This window comes from Corticium candelabrum, chromosome 4 (assembly GCF_963422355.1).
Source record: "Corticium candelabrum chromosome 4, ooCorCand1.1, whole genome shotgun sequence".
Lineage (NCBI taxonomy): Eukaryota > Metazoa > Porifera > Homoscleromorpha > Homosclerophorida > Plakinidae > Corticium > Corticium candelabrum.
The window spans coordinates 2,649,335-2,658,930 of record NC_085088.1 but is presented as its reverse complement, the minus strand read 5'-3'; the positions used below and the strand labels follow the sequence as shown (position 1 = coordinate 2,658,930).

The following is a 9,596-nucleotide window of genomic DNA, read 5'->3' as shown; positions in this document are numbered from 1 at the left end:
CGAGTTTCTGCGTTCGCAGCTTTTGCATTAGTGTCACAGCAATTTATTAATCCTTGCTGGAGCTGAACGTGGTTCTGTTTAATTAATTAGTCATTCTTGTCGACTTGCGCTAGATGCCTTCACTACATGTGTATACCGCAACCTCTAGGCAAAGATCATCGAACATTCTACTGTCTCTTGTCGACGTGTTTACCAGGAACAGTTGTAATAATCGAGTACGTTAATTAATTAACTATAACAATCGCAAGCCTACTATACGTATGTATAGTTCTTCTCGTATTATTTTTCTTTCTAGCATGTTTTCTCTGTAAGTGATCTTTAAATGTAGCCTTTAGCTAAAAATGTTCCAGCTTTGCTACAGCAAAACGTTTGTTGTTACGATCTGTTTGGAGTGCTACGTTACTAGCGTGTGCAACGTTGTGTCCTAGTGGGAGGCATATAGCGGTTTCGCATGATGTTCATGCACTCGTCTAGGACATATTGTATAATCTCAGCTGGTGTTCGACAAGCAGTGCATGCTGGACCGCGTGATGTGAAAGACATTATAGAGTGCATGCATATGTACCGCTAGAGGACAATACTATAGATGTTCCTTACAATATTGGAATGTCAAATCATCCGTGAGAAATGAGATCTTCAATCCAGTCTGCACTGGATCCGTCGCCACTGCCTCAGGAACGGTCGTTCGTTCTGATGTCTAGTTTCTGACATGACTCGAGTAAATGAAATGAGTCAGGTTGCTGTCGTGTTCTACGAAATGAATCAGGTTTCCGGACTAGCACGTTACTTAGCTTCGGGCGCTAAGCCACAAAATCAACGTTTCGACATACATGCAAATCGTGGTGAGTACTAGAGTTTGTTCGAAAGTTGGAGAAGACGTGGGAATCGTGCGTAGGTGATAGAGAATAGAGATGACTCGTGATCAAATGTGACTGTGATGGTACTAAAACGGTTTCAATGCGCAACTGATGTTTGCACTACAAAAATTTTACTTCTTTCCTACATCGCGTGTTGTAATAAGTGCTAAAAACGAGAAGAGAAGTTAAGAAGTCTGTTTGTCAACGAGTGTGCTGACAAAATTTATTAATGTTGATAATGTAATTCGATCTTGCCATTAGCGGTGCAGCCCTAATTGATTGTATGCACAGCTAACGACCATGCAGTAAGTATAGCATGCCAAACATACTATTGCTTCTTTCTCTAGTGGTTAGCAATCCGAATTCTAACCTACGTAAATTCTAACCTTCCTTTATGTTCACATGTTCCACAATTCCAGTTGTTCCCAGGCTTCTTCATTTCTTAACAACTCTAGAGTCAGGTGTTGCTCTAAACTGCGTTTTAAGACTCGACAAGCAAGAGGAGAAGTCTCTACTAATAACGTTATTCAATGTTTGACTGATCGTGTATCCCGTGGAATGTTTGGCTGTCAGTCGTCACATGTTTATTCCAGTTAATTAAAAAATCAACTGAATTTGACACCCACCAAGCTAGCTAAATGATCACAGAGTTATTGTTTGTATACAAACTACGTCAACTCGTTAGGGAGTTAAGTGGGGGTCTTATCTCTATGCAGGTTAATTAATGACAGATGGTAGGTCACTTGTGCATCTAATCACTTTTACTTGCATTCATGGTAAGATAAATAGTTGGTTGAATTAGAAGAATAATTGAGATCCAATATCATCTACAGTGTACTTTGATAGTTTGTCACCTTGTGAGAGAGTATTTATTACCACGTGAGGTCGCTCAACTGTTTATATTTAATTAATAGTAAACAGAGCCGATGACCACAACACCACAGCTGACAATTCTTAGTAGTGGAGTATGGCTACTCGTCCAGAGATTCCTAATGCAGGTTTTCCAAGCAGAGAGCATGATTTGTCAAACGTAAAAAAAGATTTTAAAGCCTCTAGAGAAGAGAACGACAGTAGGTTGCAAGGCTAACCTCTCAATTGGGTTGGCTCCTTGTGTGCGTGCGTGTGTGTGTGTGTGTGTGTGTGTGTGTGTGTGTGTGTGTGTGTGTGTGTGTGTGTGTGGTGTGTGCGTGCGTGCGTGCGTGTGCGTGCGTGTGCGTCCTGATTACACCCTGACCACCAGCAACAGTGTCTAAATACACATCCCTCCCCCTTCTAAGCAACAGTTCATACATAAGTATAGGAACATTTGTATTAACTGGGGCTTATTTGGTTTCGGCACCTGCGGGGACTATTCGGTTTCGCATTTATTGAACCTCGAATCGGCACTCTCCAACTCGTGCAACTGTACGAGATGGACGCGAACGACGTGACGTAAGAATCTCTTGTGGGTTACAAGGTAAACAAACATGATTTGTAATTGAAGATCACGTAGCGCACGTGTAGAGATGTGCCTAAAAGTGCATAGAATGCTGCGGCTAGGAGCAAGAACTGACTACAGATTTTATGCATCGATCCTGCATCGATCGATATCTATAGATACTAGTAGGTGCACAGCGACGTACGCGTACTGCCTAGGATCAATTGCAACGAAGACGATCTACGTCGTCTCTAATTGGTTGGTTACGCACGACCAAAGATCAGTGATGACTTTCAGAACAGAAGTGAATATATGGTAGTTCGAGAAACAAATGTATCTGACGTAAACTCACTTATTTTGCACTGCCTCTCAGATGGGTATTGATGGTTGTTCGTTTGTTTGTTTGTTTGGTTGGTTGGTTGGTTGGTTGGTTGCATTGTTGCACACTATTAAAATATATGCTTTGTAGATTATGTAAGGTTAATTAATGAAAAATTTGTTTTCTTGTATGCATGTAAATATCTACGTTGATCTGTTTGCGTTTCTGTCTATCTGTATGTCTTTCAGTCATTTAGTCTGTCTGTCTGTCTGTCCGTACGTCCGTCCATCTGTCAGTCTCTGTCGCTTTCTGTCTGTCTGTCTGTCTGTCTGTCTGTCTGTCTGTCTGTCTGTCTGTCTGTCTGTCTGTCTGTCTGTCTGTCAATGCATGGTAGTATATTTCAAACATGATCACTATTACAGGCTAAGTACTCAAAGTAGCTAATAGCAAAATTTAAAAGTAAGTTCAATAGAGCCGTTATATAGTGACTGTGTTAGTGTTGCAGTCTGTCTGTCTGTTTGTCTGTCTGCAAAAATGCAATGCCAAAGTTATTCTTAGAAAACTTTCAAAACTGTCACCTAATCATGGTGATTTTGACATTCAAAGTCAAGTCCATTAGTTAATGACTTTGTTGTTTGCAAGGACTGATTTGTATCTAAAAAATCCTAGCATGTGTACAAGTAGAATCTGTATGAGAATAAATTATCTGTCTGTCTGTCTGTCTGTCTGTCTGTCTGTCTGTCTGTCAAACACTTTGGCTTTTGGGGCCCTATGGCTGAAGACTATCTCGATAAGATCCCCAAACTTTCAAAAGATGCAAATGGAAAAAGCAGCAAAACAGACTTTAGAGATAGATGGAGAAAGCAACTGTCTGTAGTTGTACAGTCTTGCAACTCTCGTGTGATTTTAAAAAAAGTTGTCAAAGTTGTCTAAGTGCCATTTTGATGATTTTCTGTATGATAAAGACGTTCAACATTTTGTTTATTGACTGTTATTGTTATGTATACGTAAAGTTAGCAATTGTTATTGGTACAGCAAGAGTTCAAATATAACAATCTGTCTGTCTGTCTGTCTGTCTGTCTGTCTCTATGTCTCTCTTAGCTGTCTCTCTCAGCTGTCTCTCTATGTCTGACTGTAAGTCTTGTCCGTTTGTCTGTCATTTGCTTGTTTTCTGTGTACCATGCTAGTGTTGTCAAATATTATTTTGCACCAATGTTTAATATTGGGTGTTCCTCTGTCCCTTTGTATAAATCTGTGCTGTTTGGCTGTTATTTGTGTACCTTGGTATTGTATTCAAGATTGAATTTCTCTGAGTCACACACACACAAATAAACAAACAAACAAGCAAACGACCATCAAAATACCCGTCTGGTATTGATCGATGCCATCCATGCAGGATCAATGCATACTCTGCAGCCAGTTCTGGCTCCTAGCTGCAGCATTCTATGCACTTTAAGCACATATTTACACGTGCACTTCATGATCTTCAAATATCAAGATCATGTTTGTTTACCTTGTAACCCACAAGAGATTCTTACTCCGCCTACTTTCGACACGTCCGCGTGCCTCAAAACGAAACGTCAGACACACGAAATTGTGATCGACAAATAAGCCCCAGTTAAACGGTTTTGGAAACCAAATAAGCATGAGATAATTGCCCGAGACCAAATAGTCCCCACAACCAAATAGTTCCCATACAAGACGCCTGGATGATTGGCTTTGATCTTCTTGGCAGTGGGGATGGTGGTTCCCCACATCATAGTAACGTAATCCATCACCACAAGCCTATCAGGCTGATGCCGGTACAGTACCATCTGGTCTCCACTGGAACCCCAAAATGGCGACAAACATCCCAGTGAATGATGGAGGCCACCTGATTGTGTCGATCAGTGTAGTCCATCGGAATTATTACTATACAGTACTTTTACTAGAATGTCCTTAAGAAAGCGCCACCAGTGATAGAACTAATAAAAATAAAGTTCCACACGCGTGATTACAAATAATCCCACTGTAACAATGCAAATACGGAAACCATTACAGTACAGAATAATACAGCAAATAGAACATCACTGAAACTTAATTTCAGCCACACAGGACTCGCATCTACAGAGTCTGCTTTATCTTGTGGAGCAGGAACTGCACTGTTTTCATTATCTACAATAGAATCTATCTTCTTCTGCTTGTGCTCGATAGCTGACTTTGTTCATCTTGAGTGATGGCCTTTTTAGATTGTCTTTCATGCTTGAAGTAGTAGCAGGTCTTTTGTTTGACGAAATATTGTCTAAATGGCGCAATGAGTTGCGTGTTAGTTGACTTGTTAGTTCGTGTTTCTGTGACGCGTTTGCTCTCATTGCTGCAGTCTCTAGAGGACTGACTCTCTTCTTGTCTTTCTATCACTGCTATTTGGTCTGGGGCTGGGCTTAGTGACCCTGCTTGGACCAGCAAGGCGTAAGATTTTTTAACCAGAGCTGCTGGATCTTACACGTTTGCGTCTTTTCTGTCAATGAAACATATAGAGAATTACAAAAAATTAGTACATACGTACTTGTGTACGTACGTACTGTACTATATCATATGCTAGATGTGCATATACAAAATATTTGTGAGACACAATTTGAGAGTTCACTGCTCACTGCTAGCCTTGTCTCCAGACTCTCTCGCGCTTGGAATGGTCATAACTTACCAGCACCAGACAAGACAAGTGCGAGAGAGTCTGGGGACGAGGCTGCCTACTCACTGCTGCTTATTGATTCTACACCATCTCTTTATACTACAAACTCTAATATTTGTTTAATGACCAACTAACTGAGCATTAATACTAAAAACATAACAGTTAAATTAACACTACAATTTTTTGCAATGTTTTGGCTGTAGTAGGCGTGTCTTTGAAGAGAAGGCGTCCTGACCCCCAGGACCCCTCCCTCTATCCACCTATGCCTCATGACTATATACTTAATTGCTAGATTAGTTCGCTCAACGTCGTCAAATTTTACTTCAAGTGTAGATAAACAAATTGCAGAATAAAGTTACGTCATCATTGCATACATGTATAATATAATATCTATATATTCTAGTAAAGTCTGTCTGTTTCATAACTTAAACAGTCACTAGACTTAAACTAAAAAGTCTATATACGTATACACAGTCAATATACAAAGTACATAAGCGCAGTATGATCTACTCTACACACACACTACATGCTCGTTTCTTCTAAAACATGCGTATTCGTCACTACATCTAGAGTATATCCATTGTTGTTAGATGAGTAATCACTTTCTGAACACCTCTACTGTTTCCAGACAAGCCGGTGCGGCAAGAGACTAGCATAAGCTGTCTCATTATCACAAGCAGATAGATTGACTCGAGACGACTTCTATTCTCTGGTATACACGCGATCAGTGTAATGAAAACAGTAACGGCGTGATAACCCAGAACATTGAGACAATATATATTATAGCAAGAAAAACAGTTCTTACAGTTGTTATAACTGGCACTACCATTTTCTCAAGCTGTAAGGTATTTTGCTTCAGTAACCGTCTAGTACACTTTCTATTAGAATAAAAGACTGTGAAACTTTCCAATGCTAAACCTATCTATAGAGATTTTCTTAAACTAGTGCTTTGTGCTCAAAAGCCATATGAGTAGTAGTAGTAGTATAGGTTTAGCAGCTCAATATATTAAATGTATATCACAAGCACGCGTACACACACACACACACACACACACACACACACACACACACACACACACACACACACACACACACACACACACACACACACACCACTAATGCAGTTGGATCAGCCATTAGCTAACATATAAAACTCAAACTCCAAAATTTAGCTGGAATTTGGACATTGCACAAAGCCAAGTAATGTATACAATGTATAGATCTACCCAGCTCTAATTAACCAGCTTGCATGTCTTGCATGCATGTGGAATCTATCTACAGACTTGAGAATGCCTGTGCAGGTGGGCTCACATAATCACTTCACTTGTGTCATATTATAATAAGTGAACAGCAGGCGCGCAACAGTGACCAATAGACCACCGGTGTGATAATAGCATAACAAAACCACTTCTCCTAAGTAATTTAATAAGTGTTTCCAACTCCTAGCCGGAATGTTCAACATTCAAGCCACACAATAACACTAAACAAGCACCACCAATATTGACAAACAGTATAGCCCTTGGGCACTAAAAGTTCACAGCGTCCAACTCATTCATATGATATGATGCCTACAGTCACATAGCAATGTCATACGTGTTTGGTTCTCATATGTACGCATGCATGCACACCATCTCAATTTTCTCCAAATCTTCCCAACATAATTGATGACAACATGCACGTTTGTGTACAATAACTATCTCATAGCCTAAAGAGAATCACAAAGAATCAGATATCCTCTAGTCATGTAAAACCTTTTACACCTCATGAGACTGACATAGATACTGATGCCCTCTCTAATGTTTGTAGTTAGGATGCGTCTTGAGCCAATGCTGTTTTACGACTTGACAGTTCTTTGTGTTTGTCACAACCTTCTGGCACTCCTATTCTATTGACATCCTAGGAGGCCACACAAACTGGTGTTTTGATGCCCTGCTAAGTGTTTCCCACCATGGTGTTAATGGGAAACCCCTGGAAGCTCATTGTTGGTATTATATAATATGGTAAGAGTCAGGTAATGTTGATTGGTCTCCCCTGAAGTGGGAATCCCCACAATGAGTTGACTGACGCATAACCGTCTGTCAATTTCATTCTCTATTAATTTCAATATTTGAACGAATAAAATGCGGTCACGCCTCATGCAGCCACTCAAAAAGGATATAAGAAGCTGATAGGAGCACAAGATTTCAGTATCTGACTGACTTTGACAGAATTCAACGTCTACGAGCAAAGAATTCTATGATGTCTTCTTTCATCTATCTTGCTGTTGTCTTGGTAATAACATTGGCCTTCAGAGCAACAAATGCTGCGTGAGTAGACATGTTCTCCTTCTCTATGCTTTCTTCACATTTCAGTGACATTTGCTCTGCAGAACTGGAACGGTCGAATGTATGGACACCCAAACACATGCTATCCTAGATTACCATAGTGGACCTCTGCAACCTGGTCGTGTGATCATGGTCGGAAGCCCAAGGAAGCCTAGTGATGTTTCTACCTACAGACCAAATACAAAGTGCATATGGACCATCACTGCTACAGGAAACACAATGCTGGGCGCCTTCTATATTCCCCGTCTCCAATTGGATGCACCAACGGGTGTATGTGGACCACTCGCGGAAGATAGAATTGCCATTAGAAAAAACTATCATGACAGTGATTACCACTATCTCTGCGGAGAAGAAGGTGAACGCAGTCTGGTGTACACTATGCAGCACCAATCAACACTCGAGTTCACAGCAGACTCTCAAAGCCAAAGTGATGGTTTCTGGGGTTTGTTCTTTGAATATGGTAAGATGCTGTGCTGTGCTGACTTGACTTAATAAGACACATTAACGTCTTGTCATTGGCTGTATTTCATAGATGCCAACAATGGCGACAACAGCACAGAGAATCCCGAGGATCAGGATGAGCCAATGCTTGTAAGTATAGTGTATTAGACATACACTACTATAAGCTCGTCACCAAACAAACAGCCACATCAACACATCATGCACATCACAAAGAAACACATTATGTGCTTATGTAAACCATCCAATGGTTTTCAATAGGAGTAACTCACACATACTTCTCCCCTAAACATTTGACACCTCTAATCTATGATTACTTGTGTTTCAGCCTCCTGAGGAGATCGTTATTCTTGATCAACTGCTTGTTCGTGGAGGGCGTCATGCTCTTTGTCAATCTTGTGCTGCCAAGCAGTATCTGGGTGACAGCATCTTTGGCTGCCTCTGTCCAGGTTACAATTCTACCTGCACTAGACGACGTCGTCCTACACTTCGCCCCACATGGCTGCCCTCCAGAAATCCGACACAAAGATCAACAACAGAACATTCAGAGTAGACAACTGCATTAACTCTTAGAATATACAGACAGTAGTTGACTCAGTTATATTGCTCCTTTGGTACCATGCAGTTTTATTGTACAGATTGATAGTTTCAATCACGCAATGTCATTAGATAATTAGCTTTAATTAATTAATTAATGGTATACTTTGCAAATAGATCATTATACAAATACAAATACAATCCAACCTTAAACTCACTTCTTGTTGCTGCCATTACATCTCTATTCTACCTTATTCATTGAAGTCGCTACCATTCCAATTGTTCAGCCAACCCTGAACACAAAATAATCAATCAGTTATCCAGTACAGCAGACTTCGAAAGAATAAACAGCATACCGCCATAATGTCAGCATAAATAAGAATAAGAACAATGGTTATTCGACAATTGAATTCTATACAAGTAAATAGCAGAGTTTTGTCCCCAATACTGACATGTAATGTCTTCAATTCACACACACACACACACACACACACACACACACACACACACACACACACACACACACACACACACACACACACACACACACACACACACACACACCACACCACACCACACCACACCACACCACACACACCACACACCACAAGCATGGATGTCTACCTAGCCCTTTCTAGCTAGACGATGCATGCTTCGTCTCTAATAATGTCTTTAGTAGAATACTAGAATCTACCCGTTAATTAGACAAAATATGAATTGTAAGTACATGCACAGTATGTCTTTTGAGCCTACTGGATCTCTTGATTCCAACTGACGTAAAGTAACTCGTCCTTCGTACATATTCCAGAAAAGGAGTCTGCTGCAAAAGAGTGAGATACTGCACATGCGCATAAATACGACTGAATGCGCTGTAAAGCACTCGACACTGTATGCCTTCTACACTAACATGGAACACTAGCAATATGACAATTTAGTTGCCCAAATAACACCGTGGGTATAAACTGTAAGAGAAACCGTTAATGACGTGTAGGCAGAATTACTCACACAATTA

The 9,596-nt window shown here is 40.4% G+C and overlaps 1 long non-coding RNA gene across 1 annotated transcript; it reads right to left on the bottom strand.

Moving 5' to 3' along the window:
• Positions 1-4,499: 4,499 nt before the first annotated feature.
• Positions 4,500-9,397, bottom strand: LOC134178992 (uncharacterized). The gene is made up of 4 exons (XR_009969737.1): positions 9,338-9,397; positions 8,941-8,996; positions 8,792-8,877; positions 4,500-5,090 (listed from the first exon to the last, which is right to left on the bottom strand). It is a non-coding gene; the product is annotated as an uncharacterized LOC134178992 (long non-coding RNA).
• Between the last annotated feature and the right edge of the window lie 199 nt (positions 9,398-9,596).